This window comes from Sphaerodactylus townsendi, linkage group LG01 (genome assembly GCF_021028975.2).
Source record: "Sphaerodactylus townsendi isolate TG3544 linkage group LG01, MPM_Stown_v2.3, whole genome shotgun sequence".
NCBI lineage: Eukaryota > Metazoa > Chordata > Lepidosauria > Squamata > Sphaerodactylidae > Sphaerodactylus > Sphaerodactylus townsendi.
The window spans coordinates 74,873,241-74,898,870 of record NC_059425.1 but is presented as its reverse complement, the minus strand read 5'-3'; the positions used below and the strand labels follow the sequence as shown (position 1 = coordinate 74,898,870).

General features: G+C 39.7%; 1 protein-coding gene across 22 annotated transcripts in view; it reads left to right on the top strand.

The window, feature by feature from the left end:
• TJAP1 (tight junction associated protein 1) overlaps positions 1-25,630 on the top strand; it is a 62,734-nt gene that overhangs the window by 9,462 nt on the left and 27,642 nt on the right. For 9 of the 22 annotated variants that reach the window (XM_048483771.1, XM_048483744.1, XM_048483753.1 and 6 more), the window contains one exon: positions 20,510-20,595. The exons of 12 other annotated variants lie outside the window; for them this stretch is intronic. The gene's annotated coding sequence lies outside the window, so the exon portion shown is untranslated. Of the gene's footprint in view, positions 1-13,477; positions 13,535-20,509; positions 20,596-25,630 lie in introns of those variants that run through there. One more of the 22 variants, XM_048483779.1, reaches the window with a different exon arrangement.

Genomic DNA, 25,630 nt, shown 5'->3' with positions numbered 1-25,630 from the left:
GTCCTCTGAGCATAAGGTACTTAAACCCCCTGATGGCAGCAGGGCCAAAGGGTAGATGAGAGAAAGAACAAACTCATGTAATCCAAGGTTAGTACCCCCAGTCTAAACTGATTAGGGGCAGTCCCATTGCAATTCAAAGGATTATTGCATTTTTGGAGATCAAACTGGGCTCCTTCCCACATCTCACTTAACCCTTTCCTTGCTTACCTGCTGCTCAACTTGGCTGCTGAAAGGCAACCCTGAGATTCTGACAGTACATCAAGCCAAGCAATATCTTTCCAGAATTGTTTCCTGCAAGCCAGCCCCCCTCCCCCTATAATCTATTTGTGTGGGAAGAATACTTTTGGGGAGGAATGGAAGCTTCTGCATGCAGGAGGAGAATTAAGTTTGGAGGATACACGTCTTCCTCCCACTCTTTCCCTTTCTAAGCCCCAGGATGGAAGAAAGCAAGTGGCAGACTAGCCAGCAACTGAGTGCTTCTATCTGACCTTCTCTTTTATCAGGTTTTGTTTGTTTGGTTAAAACATTTATATTATCTTTCTACCCAATCTGGATCGACAAGGTGGGGAGAATTAAAAATCAATTAAAATGCATTTTAAATTAGAAAATAATTCAATTTAAAGCATAACACTAAAAGGAGGGCCAGTAGATTCTGTTAGATGTTGTCCTAACCATGGGGCAGCTGTAGCTGTGCTGGGCCTCAAACTACCCTGCCATTACCCTGCTGCCATCTTTTCACAGTAGGTGAGGCAGATGAAGGGCTCACAGCAGAAATTATGCCATCTGCTTGCTGCCTGACTGTCAGGAAGTGTGGGCAATCACAGTGGGTTGGGTGGTGTACTGCCTGTACGCTCAATGATTCTGCCAAGTTCAGAATCATCACCAAACTTGTGCCTGTTGCTTACTGACTGAATGTTAGGCATCCCAGTGAACTAGGCGAGGGAGAGTTGCAGGGGCTGTGCTGCCCCCCCCCCCCCCCGATTCTGTGCTTCACCCTGGAGCACAGGATTTCAGAATTGCTAAGAAACCCGCCCTCTCAGGTTTCATGACAAAACGAGAACAACACTTTGGTACAACCCCAAGTCTCTGGAATGTAGGGTTTCTTTGGTAGGGCTCTTTGGTAGGGCTTTGGTAGTTTTCCTGCATTCCTTCGGAGTCTCCAAAGTTGCTCTCTCCCAAGTCTTATTTTGGTGTTTTCCAGTCACATATTGCACCAATTGTAGAGAATGTAAATTATTGAACTGTCAGTGTACCCAGTTTTCTGCAGCATCCCAGGGGAAAGCATTGTAGCCCTTTTTAGACTGAAGGTTCAGCTGGATGAGACGCAGAAATCAGTGACGTCTGTAATTTTGTTGAAAAGTTGTGGGATGTAGGGCTTATTTTCTTTCCTCTCCTTGGTGCCCTATTCCTTATTAAGGTTCACGCAGCTTCAGAAGGAGGGATTTATTTTGATCTGGAAAATAGTGTGTAGCAAAGATGAACCTACTTCCTTCCCCAATTCTATGACTTTGATCCTACTTTTTTGAATCCCTCCAACTTAAAAAAAAATAAAATTAGGCATTGAGAGATGTTTAATTTTTTTGTGCCTAACTGCCCTTTAGAATTATTTGCATGCATTTATGAATGGAATATAAATAGGGAAGGAAATAATTTGCATCATAAAATATAGTATATTTTCATATAACATGGGAATACAGCTATAGCTATCTTCCCATCCGCAGGGACACTGTCATCTGCCCAGAATTAGGAACAGAATGGCTAAATTTTCTCTCTGTAAGTCTTCTTTTATTTGTATGCGTTTGCACACAAATTGTTTTGAATATAACACAGGTCGGAGACATAAGGACTCCAAACTATGAGTCTTTCCTTTTAGTACTTTAATTTAGGAAAATATAACTAGAACTTCTCAGGGTCAACGGCATTTGGTCGTTCAAGTTTAACTTGATTGACAGCTGAAAGAGTGAATATTCTAGAGCTGGAACAGGATTTTAGAAGTTTGCACAACATTGCTAAAATTTGTTAGTGTACTAGAGCACCCTTCTGTGGATAATTCATAACTGTCCAGGGATCTAAAAGTAGGTACTTCATTTTAACTAGTCTGATTGCTTCACCGTGAAAAGGGAGCAAAACAGCATTGCTGTGGGGCATGAACTGTGACTTTCACTTCAACTTCAGACTGGAGCTTTAATTTGCATGCTGGGGTGGTAGCTTAATGCAGTGTTTATGATAATTTCAATGCCCTGGGATCAACAGAGCAAGAGGAGTTGTACTTGTTAAAACTGCATCTTATGCCTGAAGCTGTCTTATCAAATTCTAGCTATAAACTCTTGCATCTGCTTCAGGGATTGCAATGGACACGTCTGACTTGCATGTTGAATGTTCTAATGTTGCTGTAATATATTTCCAGTACATTTGCTCTAAGTCAAAATTATGGGATCATTGTTGATAGTCATATTAAATTATACATATTTAAATTAGTGAGCACAATTCAGAAGGAGAAAAAATCCGTATGACTGTCCCCCCCCCCCAAATGTTCTTTGATTTAATCTAGGTTAGATTTCTTATACAAGTTTAATATTCTTAGTTCATTTATCTTTAAACAGTTTTGTTAATTTAATCTATCCCTAAATCTGAACTATGAACTATATTCACAGAGCTATCAAATTCTGCTTCATTTGTTAATTTATTTTCTCCTGTTCTCACTTTCTGTTAATGTTATCTGGCCCTTTTAAAAAAGAAAATGTCAACTTGAGACTGAATCTGTTTAAAGGAAAGGACAGGGAGTATTTCTAATTGCATACATGTTACCTTATTTTTTCCTAATCCCTTTTAAATTGAAAAGAACATTAATTTTATTTTGGACTAGCGATAGAGGCTTGTAAATTGCTCTTTTTTCAAACAAGGTTAGTTATTTTGCTGAATGTAAAAGCTAGTTTAGGGGCTGCAGCAGGTGATCCTTAGTTTCCATGCCCTCCCTATAAGTTAGGTTAAGTTCAGTTACAAATTGGATACTTAAATCCAGTGAGAGGAGCTGTGAATGGGCAAGACAGATTTTTCTACAAAACTGAAAGGGGCCCTAGGGTTGCAGAAAAATGTGATGTATATGTGTGGGTGTGGGTGTGTTAAAAAACCATAGAATGATAAAAGGAGTGCTGGTAGCTTTAAACAGCCACTGATTCTCTCACTGGCTGCTGCAAGGCAGCCATAGTATTCCCAACTGGGTTTTATCAGTAAAAGGCAGAGGGAGGGCTCAGGGCCCTTTCCTGGCCAATTTTAGCCTCTGAGGGAGGAATCATTGGGGCAGGCCTGGCTATGGTTTCCAGCTCCAGATTGGGAAATTTTGGAGATTATGTGGTGGAGTCTAAAGAAGGCAATGTTAGGGAAGGGAGAGGCCTCAGCTGAATATAATGCCATAGAGTCCACCCTCTAAATCAGTCATTTTCCAGGGGGACAGATCTCTGACCCTGGAGTTCAGTTGTAATTCTGGGAGTTCTCCAGGCTCTGCCTGAAGGTTGACACCCTAGGTCTGGCAGCAACAGCTGGGTGACTTGATGCCATCTGATTTGCATGACTCAACTAAGCCTGGCTGCCACCTTATAAAAGCCAGTGTGGCATAGCAGTTAAAGGTTCATATTAGGGTCTGGAAGACCCAGGTTTGAATTCACATCCTGTTGTGGTTATTCACAGCATGTTGTTTGGACCAGTCACATACTTTCAGCCTAACCTACCTCGCAGGGTTGTCACGAGGATAAAAAGGAGGAGAGGGGTGTAATGTGAGCTGCTTGTGTCCCCATTATGGATAAAGGTGGAATATGAATGAAGTAAATAATATAGCGGAAGATGGGAGGCAGATAAATAGTAAGTTGCCGAATGGATGATAAAGAAAGAATGAGGCAGGGAAAGGAAAGAGTATATGGGGGTTGCTAGGAGGCAGGGAGGAGGAAATATTGTGAGGAGCGAGGTATAGGAGAGAGGTCCCACCCCACAAGTCCTTAAGTGTCCCCTGCTATGCAGGTGGGCATGGACTAGTGGCAGGCACTACAGAAGTGGACCACAGTTGTAGGTAGAGACTGCTCGGGGAAAAAGAAGAGGGAAAGCTTAAAACAGAGATGAAGATAAAGGTAGGTTGTTTGGTACTGGGAAGGAGAAAAGGAAATAGGAAACGGGAAGAGGTTATAGGTGGAAAGTGGATATTGTGTGGGAGTGGAAAATTAGATGCCTTCCTCAAACCCTTGAGGTTTCTCGCTTGTTAATAATAATATAAATAAGGATAGGAGCAAGTATGTGTAGGATCCAGATCATTTTTCTTAAAGATTATAACCAGTCTTTAGAAATGTCAAAACATAATTGATACAAAAACATAATTTTCTTTATGTCAGCTTTCAAACACAAGTGCGATTGTATTGTCACATTTCCAGCATTTGTTGTATTTTTTAAATTTCTGCTTGGCCATGAGCAAAAATTTGTCATAAAAGTTTTCTTGTGATGAAAAAAATCTCTTTAGCCTGACTTAGGCTCTGCCCAAAAGCTGGTGTGCTCAGAAGATTTTACATAGGGTTGGGAGACCTCTGGTTCATATACTTCTTCCATTGTTCCTTACCGACACGAGAGTAGCAGCTGAATTGGAAAACAGAGTTTAAACTCCTTGAATTAGAAGGGATTTCAGATTTTCAAAATCATAGAACTTACGACCTGAAGTCATTCACTTCTTCTCTGAAAGAATGATTCAGGAAGCTAATCTGAGGTGTACTCTGAATCTCTCTGTGTGTAAAATACTGGGTGGGAAATGGTAACTGAACAGTGATGATCAAGGAAAAGCTGTGTTATCGTCAATGGCATACTGCTGCAAAATGGCCATACATTCCCCACTGCCAGGGAGCATTCATGGCGGGTGGAGTTTGACTGGGGCTGGGCGCAGGGGGAGAGAGGAGGTGGCAGGCTGGGCAAGGTAGAGAGCCAGACAAGCCAGGGCTGGGTGAGTTTGACGGGAGGGGGGGATGGAGGAGTTGGGGGCAAGGCATGGGGGGAGAGAAGGAGGGGCAGGCTGTGTGAGCTGGGACCCTGGGAGGCGGTGGACAAGCAGGGGGTGTTGGGTGGGGGCATGGGGGGAAAGGCAGTCAAATGTGCCACCCATGTGATCATTTTAGAAATGGTATCTGGGTTGGGGAGCCCCCTCCCCCAATACACCTGGATGAAACCCATTGCACTTTTACTCTTCTTCTGGACGAAGACATGTGGAAGGCACACAATGAAGAAGAAGAGGAGCTTGGATTTATACCCCTTTTCTCTCCTGTAGGAGGCTCAAAGGGGCTTACAATCTCCTTTCTGTTCCCCCCCCCCCCAACAAACATCCTGTGAGGTGAACGGGGCTGAGAGAGCTCTGTAGAACTGTGACTAGCCCAAGGTCACCCAGCTGGCATGTGTTGGAGTGCACAGGCTAATCTAGTTCCACAGGCTAATCTAGTTCCTCCACAGCTCAAGTGGCAGAGCAGGGAATCAAACCCAGCTCCCCAGATTAGAGTGCACTTGCTCTTAACTACTATGCCACTGCTGCGCCCAGTGAGCTTTAAAAAGGTATGAGGAATAGACACAGAGCAGCAGAAAATGCTAGCTTGCCATCTTCCCACCTTTTCAAAATCCAAGACTGGCTGAGGTTCATATGTCCTTGTTAATAGAAGGCTTTCCCCAGACCTTAAACTCTCCTGCTATGTGCCTTAAACTCTCTCACACACACACGCTCCCTCTCCCCAAAATAAATTTAGACCTAGAGCTTTTTCTGCATAGGAACAGGATGGATGAAGAGGAGCAGCACAAATTACATTAATGCCTGATTCTGGGCTGACAGTCACAGATCTGTCCTATATGTTTCCACTACAGATCAAATAGCCTCTCTGTGGGCCCAGCTGAGGACTGAAAATGGCTCAGGGAGAAAGGGTTATACCCCTCTCTTTCCATTCTGGTTCTGATCCTGCTAGCTACTCTTAAAAAAAAAGGCTAAGCTGTGGTACATTCCAGGTAGGCTCACCTTAAACCAGCAGTGTTTGTGCTGCAAACAAAGGCACAGCCTTAGCAAGATGATAGAACTGTTGCAGAGTTTATTTCTAAGGATATAATCACACCATGCCGTCCTTCCCCCTCCCCCATCTCATAGGTGTTTCTGAAATGGTTCTGGTTAGGCTTTTGTGCACTCAGGGCCCAAGCTGGGTACGGGTGGTGGTGTTATAATAATATGTAATATTTACTACCAGATTGACAGCCTGCAATATAAACATTAGTCCAGACATGATCTTATACCCAAACACGGCCCATAGACGGAGCCAGCCATCTTCCTGCCACGTGCCATAAATCGTTTATGGTTTGCTTGTACCGGTGCATTTGAGAAGACAGCTGTGCCCTGGGATTAGCAGTTTGTAGAGGGGCCTCTGCTGAGCTAAATTGGGGCCTACTGCCCTGGTTGTGAATGCTGGTAATGAAGAGAATAGAATAGCAGAAGTGTTTCTCTGCACCGAAAGGCTATTAGTTCAGGGAATGAGGGTGGGGATTTGCATAGAGTAGGGCAGTGAGTAATGGTGTTTAGGCTGTTGAAGTGGCTGTGTGCTGACATGCTTTTCTTGTTCATGAACTGAGCCGAAACGCCTGATAGATGGCTGCCATGAGTTGTGGAGAAATTAGCCACTATATGCAACCAATATGCCTTCAAGTTGTTTGTATCGTGGAGCAAATACGTGGGTCAGTATTACTCACTAAGCAGCAAGGTGTCTTGACAAGAGGGTTGTACTGGAGATTTCTCTATGCTTGTACAGAATGAATGGATTTTTACTGTCTCTAAGTATTGTAAATGAGATTTTATCCCAAAGGGGTAATTATTAGAGCCTGGGCCAAAGTGAGAATGGTTCCCTCCCGAGGCATGTAATACCTTATCTCTGAGGCTGACTCACAAAAGAGGAAACGTATACTAGGTGAGGATTTTCCATTTTCTGTGAGCGGTACAGCGTATGATATTGTACAGCATTCAGCTCAATGACTTCTTTTCGTTTAGATACTGCTGTAGTCATACTGACAGCTAAATGCAAGAAGTGGTTTTGATCCTGATGTAAGCCATTTTCATCAGGTGCAGGATTCAAATGATTGATGGTTTGTCAAGTAGCAAGTTTTTGGCTAGGTGTACCTCAAATGACATCCTTCCCTGGCTATATCTTCTCATGTAACCTCTCTCACATTTTTTTCAAGAGAATGCTCAGCCCCATTCTGAGTTGAAAATCAGGCACAAATATGCCCAGATTGCATTGCAGTTAAGCACTCCAGTCATTAGCTCAAGCTTGTCTTCAGGAGAGATAGCCTGACCGTTGGCTCTTAAGCAGTCTGCTTTACTGAGGGCTAGCCATTATGTATTCCCTACCACAGTAGCCATTACTATAAGGATGTCAAGCCACCTGAAATTCCTTCTATCTGAGATGTAAAGCAGACAGCATGTGTAGCTTCATTGTTAAAAAATGCAGTCTTGTGAGGAGAATATAGCGGGCAGGCCTTCATAATGTATGAGAGGCAGAAAAAAGGCAGTAAAGCAAGCTTGGCATGTGTAGATATTGTTGCTTCAGTGCCTTTGGTTTAACAGCAGATATCGTTAGATATTCTGTGAAGCCAAGAATCCACTTGCTGGGTAGTAGCTTACCTTTCAACTTCCATTGTGGTGTTAGGAGAAGTGAGGGCTCTTTGCCCCCTTAATCTTCCAACAACTAAGGCAAGCCTGTTTTAATTTAGTTTCATAACGTTGTAATTGTAGACTGTGGTGATTTAGGATAAAAAACAAAAACAGTAACAAGTCTTTGAATTGTTCATATTCGTAGATGTTGACTGATCATGTTAGAAAAATAGCATTTTTTGAAATGTTAATGTCACTGTTTCATAATAACAGGAAACTAATTTACTTTTGTAAATATGTTGATTATTAAATTGCCATTTTATTGTTCAAATAAAGTTAATACTCTGAAAATACTTGACCGTTATATATTGCCTAACCATTATTTTACTGGTCAGTTAATTAACAGTGCAATTCTATTCAGAGTAAGCCTGCATAGGGTTGCATTTCAAATCTCTTTAATCACACAAAGGCCCAAACCTTTGTAGAATTTGTGTGGTCTTGTACTACAACCCAATCTGGAGTCGGGGTGGGCTGAAGGGAGTTGTGGAGGTGGTGCGTCCCTATGCCAACAGAAAGGCCCTCTCTGGGGCACTTCCCTGGAAGAGGGGCAAATCTGTTTGTGAGCTTTGTCTCCTCACACTATTGTTATGTCTCCTCAGTCAGCTTAGCTGGGTGATGAGCATGTTGCAAGCTATAGTTGCTTCCTGTGCAGAACAAATAGGACACTGACATGGATGAGCAATAGAGTGCAGACTCCAACGGCTGAAATATTTCTTCAGAGGTAATTTTCGAAGGTGTGGTATCATTCAGTGCGTAATAACAGAGACATTATGAGTAAATATCACTAAACATGAGGGCAATTACTTTGTAGCAAACTGATTGTTTGGTTGTATTCTCTGAAGGTAAAGATGTATTAAGTTTCATCACAACACATCCTGCCATGTTTTTTGCTTTTGTGGCAAATTTCTGTTGATCATTGTGTCTAAAAGAGGTAACAATGGTTCTGACCAGATGTCACAAATAAACTGAAGTGAAATGTATTGTCGATGGACATAAATCAGGTATATTTTAAGGTTTGCGTGTTCCTTCCCTCCTTTCTTTGTGCAGTGCGCTGAGATTAACACCCAGCTGTCATAATATCTGAATGCAGGAATCTTTAAAAAATTAGGGTTTTTTTTGTTGCCCAGGAACAAATTAAACCATTGTTAAGTACCCTTGTTACTGAGAGAGAATTAAACCTCTGTTTGACACCACATGTGGATATAATGGCAGATTTTACTTACACCGATTTGAATCTTCAGCCTTGGTGGATTATGCAAAGGGAGGAGGCCATAAGCATCCAACTCCTGAATGAATCAGGCTTGTGCCCCCACAAGTTACTTTGCTTTTTCTTTGATGCCTGAGTGCAACCAGTGACTTGCCCCAGATCTCCCAGTGAACTGGAGGGAAGGAGGGGGAGGGCCCCCATCATCTGGTTGAGGCCCACTCTGGGGGGAGGAGTTGGGAAGGGGAGGGAAAGGGAAGGGAATTTGAAATTATGCCTAAACCATTTCCAAAGTCCAACCCTATCCACTATACCATTTGATAGGTGAAATCTGTGTGAGCACTTTGCCTGCCTTTCCATTCTTTGGCTCATGAATGACAGCTACATTGCTATCACTTGAGGCCTGACAGAGTGCCGTACTTTCTGCTAGGAAGGAATTTCCTTTAAAATCTGATTGGCTAATGTGTTATAGTTGTAAAATAGTTGGCACAGTTTCTGTATACCCCTATAGCTTGTTTCTCTTCTAGCCCCAATTGACGCTAAAACAACTGGATAACCAGGCTCATTCAATAAAGCCAAGCCTGGTGGGAATCTTGCTTCAGGGTGGGGTGAAGGGGGTTACAGTCTTAATGCTGTCACAGGGCTTGTTTCCTGGAGATGTTTAGCACTAGAACTAGGATATGTATTCTGTTATTCAAAAATGTTTTTTAAAAAACTGCTTCAATTTTTAAAAACAATTTAACCTTTTTTCTTTTTAAAAGAAGCACGTATACATTTGTGTACATATCTGTCAATCGTTTGCCTTAAAAACGCATTGTAATAAGAAGAGTTGGTTTTTATAACCCGCTTTTCTCTACCTTTAAAGAGTCTCAAAGTGGCATTCTCTCCCCACAATGGACACCTTGTGAGATAGGTAGGACTGAGAGAGTTCTGAAGAAATGTGACTAGGCCAAGCTCACCCAGCAGGCTTCATGTGTATGAGTGAGGAAGCAAACCTGGTTCACTTGATTAGAGTTCTTTGCTCATGTGGAGGAGCGGGGAATCAAACCTGGTTCTCCAGATTAGAGTATGCTATTCTTAACCACTACACCACACTGGCTCTCATGTTTAAAAATAGTTGCAAAACTGATCCAGACAAGAGGCTGTAACCAGTGGTGGGATTCAGCAGGTTCACACCACTTTGGCAGAACCTGTTGTTAAAATAGTGCTTGTAAACAACCAGTTGTTAGATTATTTGAATCCCACCAGTGGCTGTAACCCTATAGCCAGTAGCTAAATTGCTGATTGCACAGTTACTATATCGACATTAATCTTTTATTTCTGAAAAGATGAATGGGATTTTCCCTCAACATAAATTGTGCTAACTGTATGGTGAACTGGTATAAGAGCCTGAAGTAGAGCACTGGAAACATTTCTGCGTATTTTGGGCAATGATGACACTATTAAACTCCTGTTGTGAGGTTATGTCTGTCTTCAGCCTTTTTTGTGGCTTGGCTTACTGTCTTGCTTCATTTGCATTGAACTATTTGTTCTTAATTGGGGTGTGCTCATAATTGGGGTGGTACTCTGGTAAAGATTTATGTAGGCTGTTTTTTGGAGATCCAGTCCTCCCTGTTGAAGTCTTGAGATAAGTATTCTCAAATTCTCCTCCAGTTGAAGTCTTGAGATAAGTTTTCTCAAATTCAAGACCTTTTCATGTACATAAAAAGACTCAAGTGAATTAAAATAGGTCAATAAAAATCAAGGTTCAGGCATTAAGAGAGTGATACATTACAGTATCAGGTCAATAAAAATCAAGATTTAAGCATTAAGAGAGTGATACATTACAGTCACAACTTTACATTTTTTGCTGCAACAACTTAGCAACTGATTCTATTATATTTGTTTCCTGGCCGGTCATAAGAAAGAATAACTTATGCTCATCACTGAGCCACTTCTTACTCCCAATCAACGGGGTTATAAACTTAGACCGGATCAGCTGGTAGAATGAGCAGTACAGGAAAACACGTGCCACTGATTCTATATGGCTTTGGCTGCAACGGCCTAGCCTAGATGCAAGTGGAATGTTTTGGAATCTTCCATATAATATTGCCAAAGGTAGCACTTTTAGTCTTGCTAGTGTATACACCCTGTGTTGTTGTGGATCAGTCAGATGGTAAAAATAGGTTGCCAGTGACTGAAAATTTTAGCGAGAATTCTAAGCTCCAGGAAAAAGTATTTCTGGCTTGACTGCTGAGTTCTTGAAGCTCAGTGTCTAATAATCTGCATTTAATTATATCAAATGCTGGGGTTTTTTTTCCAAAAGGCAATATAGGTGTGACTACTATTGGATTTGATTTTTTTCAATACATCTAAGCCACATTGATGATTTATAATCGGCTAGCATAGCCATAGTAGGACTATTAAGTTCAGATTTGTAGTACATCTTAAGCCAACATTTAATTGTTAGCAGCCACACTTTTGTTACTAACAAAACTTCATGTTTCTAGACATAAAGCTGCATAGGTGACACATTTTGGAACACCAAGAATTTTGCAATGAAAACATGATTACACTCTCTCATCAGTCTGATTAAAGGCATTAGTCCATATGGAGATAGTGTAAAGTAGTTGTGTATTTAATTTGGCATTAAACACCCTATGGACTGCAGGAACATACTGATTGCCTTTAGTGTAGTAGAAGCAAGTAATTGCCAAGCACTACTTATAGTGGTTTTATGGTGAATTCTCTATGGGTGACCTAACTAGCATTGTGATGGAAGTTTATACCTAAATATTTAAACCTTGTTAACTTGTTCAATAGAGTTTCCTCTAATTTTCCAATTATTGGGTCTCCATGATTTTGCAAAAGGCACAATCTTTGGCTTCTTCATTCAGGGTAAGGCTGTTATTCTCACAGTACTCCAAAAATTGGAGCAATAAGTGTTTTAAGCCTATACATAAATATGAAAGGAATCTGACAGCATTGTCCACATAGAAGCAACAGAATGTCTATCTTACCAAGTCTTGGACTGTGCTTATGTTGCGTGCACAGTGACAGAACAAGATAATTTATGTATATATTAAACAAAAATGGGGCTAAGATATACCATTGTTTCACCCCTTTGTTAATTGGGATTTTTGGTGTTAAATTTCCCTGGTGGGTAAATTTGGCTTGGAATCTTGTGGTAGAATAGAGCTTTCTTATTAAATAAAACAGCCTCTTGTCCATTCTCAGCCTTAAAAGTTTATCCCAAAGATGATCTCTAGATATTGACTGGTTGTTGTTGGTTTTCCGGGCTGTGTGGCCGTGGTCTGGTAGATCTCATTCCTAATGTTTTGCCTGCATCTGTGGCTGGCGTCTTCAGAGGTGTATCACAGAGGGAAGCCCCACAACAACCAGTTGAATCTGGCCATGAAAGCCTTCAACAATCTAGGTGTTGAGTTAAACACTCCTTTAATGACTAAAAAAGCTACAGATAGCTTAGACCAGTGGTTCTCAACCTGTGGGTCGGGACCCCTTTGGGGGTCATACGACCCTAAGACTCTCTGCATCAGTGTTCTCCATCTGTAAAATGGATGGCTACCAATGGCTACCAATGGCTACCAATCTTGATCCTCCTTGATCTGAGATTGCAAATGCCTTAACAGACCAGGTGATCGGGAGCAACAGCCGCAGAAGGCCATTGCTTTCACATCCTACATGTGAACTCCCAAAGGCACCTGGTGGGCCACTGCGAGTAGCAGAGAGCTGGACTAGATGGACTTTGGTCTGATCCAGCTGGCTTGTTCTTATGTTCTTATGTTCTTATGGATAAATGTTAGACTTGGGGGTCACCACAACATGAGGAACTGTATTAAAGGGTCACGACATTAGGAAGGTTGAGAACCACTGGCTTAGACTCTTTCCCCCTACTGTGTGTGTTCACAAGATACGTCAAAACAACTGCCTCAGACTTGTTCATACTAGAAATGACAGCCCTGTTGTGAAAGTTTATTTTCCTAGGTCACTTAGGCAGAAAATATAGGTACTGCAGATGTTTTCAATAGAGATAAATCTTTCTTATTTAGACTTTAGCCATAGATTCTTCTCATGAATCTATTCTCTTTGGATGTATACCAGCTTTTGCTTTCAAAAAATAACTGGAGGGAAGGATTCTTAATGAAATACTTTATCTTTGCTAACATAAAGGTGCTTTCTCCCTTCATGTTTCTAAACAATCATGAGGGCTGGTGGCTTTAGACATTTTGTACTCACAGGTTATGCATGCCCCCAGGTTAACCCAGTGACTAAGTTGAGTGTTTTATTCTGGCATGGTCTGAGAATACTTGTACTTTAAACTCTCTCTTTTTTTAATTGTTTTTTATTATATTAAATAAATCACAAATGAACATAATAGAGCAGTTCAATCCACGCGTATCTCTATCTTAATTAACATTTCGTAAAAAATAAATAAGTGGTTCTACTCTCACCATCAAAGAAAAGAAAGAAAGGAAAAAAAGACCAAACGCCTATAATAATAAAAAAAAGAAAGAAAAGGAGAGGAAGAAGGGAAGAAGAGGGGAGAGAAGAAAGAAGAAGGAAAGGAAAGGAAAAGAAGAGAGAGAGAGAGAGAGAAAGAGAAAGAGAAAAAAAGACTTCCAACTAAGGTTTTTATACTTATACTTATTAATCACATTTATGAGTGTTTTTAACTATATAAGTTGTCTAACATTAAATAAATGGTATTCAACATTGAAGATATGTCAACAGTTTTTTAGTTTCAGTTTCTATTTGAAGAAAATCATTAAATGGTTTCCAAGTCTTCAAGATAGCTCCTATATTCTTCTGCCTTATTATACCCGATAGCTTGTCCATTGTAGCATATTCGATTAAGAGTAAAGTCCAATCTTGGATTTGAGGAAGTGATGTCTTCTTCCAATTTCTTGCAATCAAGATCCTTGCTGCATTAATCATATATAATAACAGAGTTTTACAGTGTTTCTGAAACTTAACATCTATCATATTTAACAACATTAATTCTGGAGTAAAGCTTATATCTAATTTTAATATAGACTTGATATTTTGATAAATGTCCAGCCAGAATTTTTTAATTATCCTGCAGTTCCACCAAATATGAATCATAGATCCTTTTTCTTCATTACATCTCCAACATACGGGTGACACCCCATTATACATTAAAGCCAGCTTACTTGGACATAAGTACCACCTGTGCATCATTTTGTAATAATTTTCTTTCAGTCTGGTACAACAGGTAAATTTTAATTCCGTCCGTGTTTTTTCCCATTGTTCTAGATATATTGTTTTGTTAAGGTCCTGGGCCCAACGTATCATACAAGTCTTTACCTGTTCTGCTTCTTCGTCTTGCTGAAGCAGTATTTTATATATTTTACTAATAGTTCCTTTCTTCCCTTCTTTCAGGATTTTCCAAATCTCCCCTTCTTCCTGTTCAAATCCTCTCTTTTGATCCACTTTAAATTTTTCTATTAATTGTTTATAAGTGAACCACTGGCATTGAGCATTATTTATTATAATTTCATTTCTCTCTTTCAGTTTGAATTCAGCACCTGATTTAATTAATATATCACTGTATCTTAGTATCTCTTTTGTTTGGTTTGTTCTTAAAGACACAGCTTCTAACGGTGATACCCACCTGGGTGTTTTGAGTATATATTCTCTTTTAAATTTTTCCCATATTCTGAAGATTGCTTTCCTTATAATATGATCCCGAAAATGTTTAAACTCTTTTCCCTCCATATACCAAACATAGAAGTGCCACCCATAAAATAAATCGTAACCTTCTAAATTAAGTAGTTCCATATTTTGTAAAGTTACCCATTCCTTAAACCATAACATACTCGCTGCATTATAATACAGCTCCAAATTGGGTAATCCTAAACCCCCTCTTTGTGTTTCGTCACACAATATTTGATATTTTATTCTAGTTTTGTGTTTGCCCCATATAAATTTTGATATATCTTTTTTACATTTTTCAAAGAAAGATCTGTTTGTAATGATAGGTATTGTTTGAAATAGATAATTCATTTTGGCCAGTACCGTCATTTTAATTAACGCAATTTTCCCTAAAAGTGTTAAGTTAAGATTGCTCCATTTTTTAAGGTTATCTCTTATTATATTCCATTCTTTTTCATAATTATTTTGAAAAAGTAAGATGTTAGATTTTGCAATAACAATTCCCAAATATTTAGTTTTATTAACTATTTCGTATTTCATTATTTCCTTCACTTGCTCTTCTTTATGTTTATTCAAATTAAACAGTATCTTAGTTTTCTTTTCATTCACTTGTAATCCTGTTAATTCTTTATAATTCTCTAATGTCTTTTTCAACATTCGTTGTGCTTCTTCTTGTGGATCTATAAATAGTGCCAAGTCATCAGCGTAGGCCTTTACTTTATATTCAAATTTGTTAATTTTTATTCCTTTTATTTCTTTTGTTTCTCTAATGTAATCCAGGAGTGGTTCCAGTGACATAATAAACAAAAGAGGAGAGAGCGGACAACCTTGGCGTGTGCCTCTTTCAATGTTAAACTTATTAGAGATCTCTCCATTTATTTTTATTTTGGCTGTTTGGTATGAATAAATTGTCCGTATCCATGTTTGAAAATTTTCTCCACAGTTAATTCTTGCCAACATTTCTTTCATATATCCCCAGCTTAAACTGTCGAAAGCTTTTTCTATATCCAAGAAAATCAACAGTGCTGGTTGGTTTATCTTTTTCTGAAGTATCTCTATTAAGTTGATTACAGTTCATATGTTATTTCTGATATATCTTCCTGGTAGGAAGCCATTTTGGTCAGGTGCTACAATCCTATTTAATACTTGTTTGAATCTGTTGGCCAAGATCATGGCATAGATTTTATAATCGCTATTTAACAATGCGATCGGATGGTAATTTTTCACATTGGTCAAATCATTTCCCTCCTTAGGAATTACCGTTATTACCGTTTCTTCCCATGACTTGGGTATATTCTTGTCTTCTTTAATGTTATTTAATACCTGACAAATTATTGGTGATAATTGTTCTTCAAATACTTTATAGAATTCGTTTGGTATACCATCAGGACCTGGAGATTTATTTATCTTAAGTTTTTTAATAGTGTCCTGAATTTCTTCTTTAGTAAATTCTCAATCTAGATGATTTTTTTCGTCCTCTGTTATTTTCATCTTAACTCCTAACTTAAATTCCGTTATATTTTTTTTATTATTTTCTTGTTGTTTATATAATGATTTATAAAATTCCACAAATTGGTTCAGGATTTCCTCTTGTTTAGTGTATCTTTTTTCATCTTTTATTATTAACTCTATTTTTCTATTTTGAGTCCTGTTTCTGATTTTCCAGGCCATCCATTTGTCGCTTTTATTAGCACTATCAAATTCTTTTGTTTTTAATATTTTTAGATTTTTTTCCATTTGATTAGAATAGAGCATTGTTAATTGATTTTGTAAATTATTTAATTCTTTCAGTAATTTTTCATTGTTTAAATCAGTCATTAGCTGTTTTTCTGTTTTTCTGATTTTTTGCCTAATTTCTAATTCATTTTTCTCTTTTTCCTTTTTCCACTGGGCATTTTCTTTTATAAACAAGCCCCTTATATACACTTTGCTTGTATCCCAAACTGTATTTAAGTTTACTTCTCCATTTAAATTAATTTCAAAAAAGTTTTTGATTTCTGTTTTTATTCTCTCAGTCACTGTCTCTTTTCTTAGTAAATATTCGTTTACTTTCCAAATTCCATATGTTCTTTTGTATTCCCACTCCCAAATAACCGGTTTATGATCAGAAAATATTTTTTTCTCCAATTGTTATTTTACTGGTTCTCAAACGTAAATCTTTTATCCCCCATACCATGTCTAATCTTGAATATGTCTTATAATAATTTGAAAAAAACGTATAATCTTTTTCATTACCATGATGCGTTCTCCAAATATCTTGCAAATTTAGGTAATCACATAACTCAAAAAATACCTTTGGGAGTTTCCCTTGTACTTTATTCCTCCTTCTTTTTTCCCCAGTCTGTATGAGTTTATCTAAATGAGTTGAAGCCACTCCATTCATATCACCCATAATACAGATGCTGCTATAATCTTGTCCTTTCAGTATTTTCCCAATTTGTTTGTAAAAGAAACCTTTATTTTCATTTGGGCCATACAAACCCACCAATAGAGTTTTCTGATTTCCCCAATTAATTTCCACTCCAATAAACCGTCCCTCTTTGTCAACAAATATCTGTTTTGGATTGTATTGATTTTTCACATATAACACCACCCCCTTCTTTTTTTCCTCCCCTGCAGCCACAAAACTTATACCCAATTTATCATTACAAATTAGTCCTATATCTTTTTTTCTTATATGCGTCTCTTGTATACAGGCTATGTCAAATTTGTTTTTAATTAAATAATAAAATATTTTCCTCCTTTTTTCCGGGAGTTCATTCCATTAACATTCCAACAGATTATTTTCCCAGTCATCATATCACTCTCTTAGTCAATATATATATATACACACACACACATATATATACATATATATACATATACATACATACATACATACATACAAACTGTTATCCTATCTTAAAAAAACAGTTGGAACAACACACTTAAAGTTATCAAACTCCACTTACTTATTTTAATTTCCTAATTTTAATTTGATTTTTTCTAAAGTTTCTTTGGCTTGTTGAACCGAGTGCAGTCTGTAGAATTTGCTTTCGTAAGTAAATTGAATCCCCTCCACCTCTTCCCATTTGAAGGTGATGTTTTCATTTCTGAGGAAATTGGTTAGGCTAGAATATTCTTTTCTTCTGTTGAGGATCCACTTTGGTGTCTCTTTAAGTATGGTTATTTCTTTTAAGTCAATCACCATTTTTTTCTTTGAATTTCTTTTTAGAATCTCATCTCTGGTTTGTTTTCTGTCGAAGAAAATTAGGACATCTCCATCTCTTATGTCTTTATCCGAAGTTCTATAGTTAAGTCTAATTATCTTATCGATATCGTCCTCAAGAATATCTTCTTCTATATCCAGATATTTAGAGAGGTTGCTGGTCATTACCTTATTCAGCTCTGTTTTATTTGTTGGTGGGATCCCTCTGAATCTTAAAATACGTTCTTTTTGCTTTAATTCCAATAGAGCATTTTGTTTAGTTAACCTTTCTATTTTTTCTTTACAGGAGTCTAATTTGTCTTCCATTGATGCATTAACATCTGCTTGATTTTTAATTTCTTCCTCTATTGTTTGTATTTTATTTTCCAAGGGTTTCAATCGGCTTAATTCCAACTTTACTATGTCCATATCTTTCTCAAGTTTGTCAAAGGTTTTCTCAAATGTGTCTAATTTGTCTTCAAGCTTATTAAATCTCTGCATTGATTCGTTCCTTATTTCAGTTACCATTTCCAGCAGTTGATCTATGTTATTATCACTTCCCATCCTTTCTATATTATCTGGGATGCTGTTTTTCCTACCTTTTGTTGTTTTAGCCATTCTTCCCAAGTGTATAGTCTCTGTGAGTCAATTTTCAGTATATGCCAATTTTTTGTTCTTCAAATAGGAAACCAAATAGACCCCTACAAGCCAAATTGTTTAACAACAGAGCTATTAAATGTGGTTGATCCAGCTCAGGTTTCACTCTAAATTCACTTCTCCAGTTCACAGGCATGCGCACATTTAACTTCTGTCCACTTAATTAGCCTGCGCGCTGTTGATTTCTCTCCTCTGTTTGGACAAGCACGGAGTTCGCTTCCTTCCGTCCAACGCCTGCGCGCTGTTGATTTCTCTCCGCTGTTTAGACAAGCACGGAGTTCGCTTCCTTCCGTCTAATGCCTGCGCGCTGTTGATTTCTCTCCGCTGTTTGAACAAGCACGGAGTTCGCTTCCTTCCGTCCAACGCGCGATCTTCTATCCGCTTTGTGTGTACGTACTGTTGATTTCTCTCCACTCTACGGGCATGCGCAGAGTTGGTTTCTTTCTGTCTGACGCGCAGCCTCAATCAGCCGGACTATTGAGTTACTCGACTTGCAAGCCGCGTCTCATAGCCGCTCCTCCCCTTCACATCGTTCCTGTTAAAGACATATCTCCGTCGTTCTTCTGGTTAGTGATTTACCATGCCCACTGCCGTATTTCATTAATACAATAACAATAACTTCTTTCCCCCTTAGTCTCAGTTGTTTTGAATGTCACGGGGATAGGCGAACGTTTGCCGCTGCAGCTATCGTTCTCCGTCTCCTCCCCTTAGGCTTGCCGGACTCCCGTTGTGGGCAAACGGTCAGTCTTTCCGCCTTAGGGTGGACGGGATTTAGAGAGTATAAACTCTCTCCCGACCTTCCTTTGTCCAGGAAGCCCCACCCCCCCAGTAGCCCCTTTGCTGGCTGGGGATATAGGCTGGGGAGTTACCCGTTTCTGTATCTGCAGCCGCAGCCGAATTTTTTCGGTTCGTCTTCGCCTTCCCTCTTAACCGGAAGTCGCCTGTACTTTAAACTCTCACTTGCTGTTGGGGTGTTGTGCTGCTGCTGTCTTTCATCAAAAAAACCCAGCTGTAGATGGCTTTCTGTTGAAGAAGGGTTATATCCTAAGATAGTTCTGCAGAATAGATTAGGTAGTCTGTTTTATGAATCAGTATTTTATCCACTAGCATATGTAGTTGTATATACAATGATGATTACTGTATTTTAAAAGAAGACAATTCATTGTTTTGCTCGGTCATTATAGAAAATATTTTGACATTGATGGGAGCAATTTGGCAGGGGGTTAACAAGGCAGAGCTAATGGGTGTATCAATAGACCTCAGATTTCCTTGACTTGCTGTTTGCCCAGTTGTATAGCAAGTTAGCAGTACGTGTCTCTTCTTATTCTTATGAAAGTAGACTTTGTTCTCTGGAGACTGCTAATCATGCCCATGGGGATGTAATCAGTTATAAGGTATTTAATACGTGCAGGCAGAAACAGGCTGCCTGGCCAGGTTGGCAGATTGCAACACTACAATTATAAAGGGCCCCTTTCCCCTTCTCTGCCCGCCCACCAGTGGCAGGATGAGGGCTATGCCCTGAGATGCTGCAAATCATACAAAGAATAAAACGTGGGCGGGAATGAGCTGGCGGCAGAGGCACCTCCTTTGCCTGCCTGCCTGCTGCTTTTCTGAGTAGCTGAATGCTTGGAGGCTTGCAGCCTTCCAGACAGTGCTGCTGAGTCTCCTGGAATCTGCAAGCAATTGGGGAAGGGTGTGAGTTGCCGGTGGGCTGCTCCAGCTGTTTGACTGCAGCTGTGGCTGAAAGGGGTTCTGCAGTTTTGCAAGTGCCCTGTACCAGTCCATCTTTCATGTGGAGCCGTAACAGCATGCGGTTGCTTAGGATTGCTAGATAAGTCTCACTTTAAAAAAACCCTGGAATAAACAAAAACGAGCTGTTTCTTTGCTTTTCAATAAGTTTGAAATATAGGGTCTACTTTTGCTATACCTATAAGTAAGTGACAGTGAGCTTGGTTTCTAATATAAGAATTTTGTCTGAGGGTGGGGGGCAGCAGGAGGACATACCCTAGAACTATTTCAGGCTGGTTCTTTATTTAATTTTAGTGCTTTTGAAGAGACAATGGGATTCTTTTTCTCATTTTTAAAGGGATCAGCCTGTAAGCAGAGCCCATGTGAGACAATTAAGAGGGAGACAACACTCTGTCAGGAAGACTGGCAACAGCTTTTCTGGAGGTAAATGTTCTCCGGTTTCAATAATGTCCTTTAATTGTATATTATTAGCACAATCCATTTATATTAGTCCTACATATTATGGACAGCTGCTTGTACTTGATAAAAACTGGTAATCGTTTGCTTAACATGGAACCCTAAGGTACTATTTTTTCTATGTTAGATCATTCATACTAGTGCATAAAATTAGTGCAGATGGCTTTGTAAAGCTGCTGCTTATTAGTGGGTTTCCTAGAGGCACCTGGTTGGCCTTTGTGTGAACAAAATCCTGGACTCTATGGACCGTTGGTCTGATCCAGAGTGGCTCTTCTTATGTAATCATGTTGTTTGTTGTTTTTATCAATCTCTGATACAAGACAATAGTATTATTCTCTCTTTACCAACAGACAAGTGAGGTTATGCCATAATATACATGAAGCTGCTAGAATTTTAAACTTTGACCTCTGTTTTACAACCTTTTTTAGCAGTTGGAGCTGTGATCTTGTATTCACAGAATCTAGGTAGCCTTTGGTGAGGAAAAGTGGAATTATATAGACCTCTCTGGCTGGAGCATTTGTGTACATGAGAATGTGCTTAACTCCACCCAGTGTAGGCTGGCTTTAGAGAGAAGAGGGTGCCTTATATGGTGTTCACTCGGCATCTGAGCCCTCTGCCTTGGTTTCTAAAGCTGCCTTGTGGTGGTGCAGGCAGTTGTGTGTTTAGTGGAAGGAAAATTGGGTCAGTTGCTGCAGACTGGCTGTGTGAAAGGGTTGGAAGGGATGATTTATGTAGAAGCAATGACAGCCAGGATGAAGGAAGGAAACCATATCGTTACAGCATTTGGGAACTGAAGATTTAAGAGCCAGTTGGTTGTTTTGTTCTAGTCTGACAAGCTGTATACCTGTTTTTAGCTTGAGAGTAGCGGTCTCTTTCCATTTGCTTCTTTCAAACTGAGTTGTTTACAAGTTTGCCAACTGGCTAATTTGAGCAAAAGCCAACAAGGAAAAAAAACCCTCTCTTTGCAATTTCTTAAAAATGTTCTTGGCTCGAAGTGTTCCGCTGCTATCCAGTCAGTTCCTGTGTTTTTCTCTTTCTCTGAAGACCGCATTGTCTCTTTCTCTTTCCTACTCCTCAGTTGTCATCTTTGGCTGCAGTGCACCCAGTGGAGGCTCCGGGACTCTTCCGTGTGCTTGAGTTCATGACTGAGGCAGTGGTGGATGTCTGCTGCTGGCATGTTCCAAAGCATTGTGAAGGACACGTGGGCTTGGCTGCTTGTTTTTGTTCTCTGCCTTGCGTGGAATGCAGTGTGTTTGCCTTCCTTGGCCTGTGGTTTCTGCCTGCATTCCTGTGTTTAGAGTCAGCGTGGCGGCAGGCGGCGTGCTGTTCATGCCTTGCGGCTACCTGCTTTCAGCTCCACATCAAAGGTGTGTTTGGTGCGTAGCTTGTGCCATTCCTGGCCACACCTGGTGGCCTGCAGGCACGCAAGTAGGCGGGGTCTGGGCTGTGTTTGCAGACAATGTTAAGGTTGAGACTTCTCCTTATTTATGGAAGCAAAGGAACTGAGTTCATGTTAAGCAACTAAAGGAGTCGAATCTATATTAACTGAGAAACTCAGCAGAGAGATGATTGCTCTAGGGGTGAATCTTGCCATCTCAGTATCTGCAGCACAATAACTATTACCTGCTCCTTCCAAATGGGCTAACTTGTTGGCTGGGTCATGTAGTTAATGTTACTGCAGTAAGGTTAGCTGAGGTAGGTTCACTCCTGTGCAGTGAACATTCTGTTGGCTAGGTGCCAAATGAATGAATAACCCTGAGATCTACCAAACTGTACACCATTCAAACTGAATAGGAAATACTTCGTGTGAGATTAAGGCCCATCCCGACTGCCCTCCTTTTGGATACAAGGAAACCTATATTTCCCACAGTTGAAATGTGTAGAGTGGTTTGGCCTGTTCTGGCCCCTGCTAGTCCACACAGCTGATGGGGGTGACATGATCTGTACAATTGTGTGCGTATTTAGGGTGGTGGGTTGGGGTGCCTTTTCCTGTGTGGGAGTACTTTTCTTGCTATTTTTGTAAACAGTATGTCTGTGAATACATTTATAACAGAATTCTGTGATGGAATGTATCTGCTCATCTCTATTTTTAGGGTTCCTTCTTTTATCTCTCTATGGAGAAAACAGTGGCAACCTGTCCTGGGGATGCTGTTCTTATTCCCAGCAGAGAGCTTAAGCAAAGGTGTGCTGTCAAGTTGTGACTGACTCAATGGTGACCCCAATAAGTTCCATTTCATGGGTTTTTCAAGGCTAGAGATTTGCAGGGGGGAAGTTTGCTGTTGTCTTCCCCTGTATAGCAGTCACAGTCTTCCTTGGTGGTCTCCCATCCAGGTACAGAGGCTCTACTTAGCTTCTGAGTATCAATGAGATCAGACTAGTGTGATCTATTAGGGCTGCTACAGATGAATATTACAATGTACAAAAAAATTGCTATCTAGATTTTAAAAGATTTGTTTATCCCAGTCAGTTATATTGCTGTTTTTCCTTCTTTGCTCTTTTATTGGTTCTTGTCTCCTAGAACATATCCCATATAATTCAAACATTGAATATTTAAAAGTGCTTATGCTCGGCTTCTCTGCATCACTTTACTAATAAGATCAGAAGAGCCGCTCTTTTCCCAGTAGCAGAACCTGTGAATAGCATAACTCAGAAAGCAAGGTTAGTATATTAGAATAAAATTCAGAGGGTCTACAGAGTAAAAACATCTTCATTAGGATCAGCTAACATTCATATCCCCCCCTCCCCCAATGTTAGGGCTACAGGTCGGCCAGTTACTTCGTTCAGGAGCATAACTCAGTGTGGTGTACGGAGTACCCATGGCACTATCACATATTCCTGGGGGAGCGGTCTGAATTATGGAGTTGTAAGGATGCTAATAAAATCTTATAAAACTGAACAACCAGGTTTATCTATTGCAGTGCCTCCTCTGACTTACTCCATCCTGCCCATTTGATAAGTAGAATCTGGTGCCTTTGGGGTCTCTTCTCTGCCTTCCTTTATCCTGTTTGCGATGGTAGGAAACATGGAGGAGTTCCACGCGTCAGCACCCTATTTTAAGCAGGGTTATTGTTAGTGAAAAAAATGAGAGCCTCTTTTTAAATATATATCTGCAAATCTGGCAATGTTGTCCTCTCTCTAGTTAGAGCGAAAGCTCCCTCTTCTGGGAGATATTTAATATGACAGATGGATTCCTCTATCAAGTGTGCATGTGTATCTTTTCTTGAAAATACCTGAAAAGCATCCTTGTAGATTACTGCTGGTAATGGAAGAACATTGTTTAAGCTTTAAAGAGTATGATAGGGGAAATTAATGTTGGAAACTGGTTGTTAGATAAATGCTCACTTGCTTTTTCAATACAGAGAAATGAAAAAAATATTAGCAAGTTCACTATGACTGCCCTTGAACACCTCCCATCGGAAATATCAGGGTGCCCTTCTCAAACAACTCTTAATGTTCCTGGTGCTCGCATTACTGTTCTTGAGTTCCATGTGAGCACAGCCTGACAAGTGCCCTACTTATTAATTTGGGAATATAAATGTCCAGCATCAAAATAAAAATGACTTTCCTTTTGCTATGGAATGCTTAGCTTAGTAAAACTGACAATAACCAGACACTTGCTGTGGAGCATCATTTGAGAATTCCAGTTTCCAGACACTGAAGTCTTGGTCTCTTTCTTATCTTTTTCAAAAAGCTGTACCATTGAGGTTTGAACTTTGTTATCTTGAGTCAAAATCCATCCCTCTAGGCATTATACTACATTGGCTCTCTACAAACTGTTAACAAACTGTTAACTTTGTAGAACCATTAACTTGGTTCAGCTTTTTTTTTTAATGCAGTTTTAACGTGTAAGAATTGCCAGGTCATCTTCATGTACCTGGCAGCTACCATCCCGCAATAGTAGGGTGTATTATGTGATGGCATTCATTTTATGAAATGGGTATTACACCTGTGAAGAAATAGCACATCCAGTTTCTGAAATGATGATGATAATCATATGGAATAAACTTTTCTTTACGAACAGACTCTTGGCTGAGAATGACCAGTGTCTCTGCCAGTTTAAAGACCTGATAACCCAGTTTTTAACTTCCTGTTATAACTAGCCCCCCGCCCCCCCAATACACACACTGCTGCAGCATGATGCATCTGTTTATGTTTGAGAGAGGCAGTCAAGTGGCATTGGGAGCAGTGATGGTGTGTGTTGCACCCTCGCTGATAGCTTTTACAGAACTCTCTAGGTTGGAAGGTTCTATACAAATGAAAGATAGTACTCAGTGGAAAGAAGCAATAAAAAGAGGGCATTAGGGATAGAAATGCACATGAGCTGAAAGCTGTTTTGAGTAGGAGTGAAATGAGTGAAACTCTGCAAATGCTTGGGTTTTGTTTGTTTTAAATGTTTCTTTGTGTAACATTTTCCCCATTGCTTTTAAATAACAAGCTGGGCAGCCAAATCAATGGTAAATGGAAAATACAGAAAATGAAATTAAGGGTTAATGGCCAGTCTTATTATTTTAACTGAAATCTAGTCACTTGGGCAGAAATAGATTGCTGTGTAGTAATTAGTAAATAGCTTAGAATCCCCTGGAACTCAGTTTTCACTTCTTGACAAATCAGTCTAAACCTAGGAGAAATGTGAAGTGGAGTTAGCAAACCTGAAATATGGATTTCTCTTCTCACAGTGTCAGATGGTAATTGTGTTGGTCTGTAGTAGAACAGCGAGATTCGAGTACAGTAGCACCTTAGAGATCAAAATTTTAGCAGTATCTGTTGAAGGGACTTGAACTCTCAATCTTATGCCATGGAAATCTTGATGGTCTCTAAGGTTCTAGTGGGCTCAAATTTAGTTGTTCTCCTCACAGTGTTCAGCTTGTTAATATGAAAGAAAGTTAAAAGTTGTAACAGTTGAACCAGTCTGAACTGGAGAATGGCAAGTCTGGTTGAGTGCCTGAAGACTAAGCCCTACAAGGAAAGGCTGAGGGACTGGAAAGTGTTCAGTCTGGAGAAG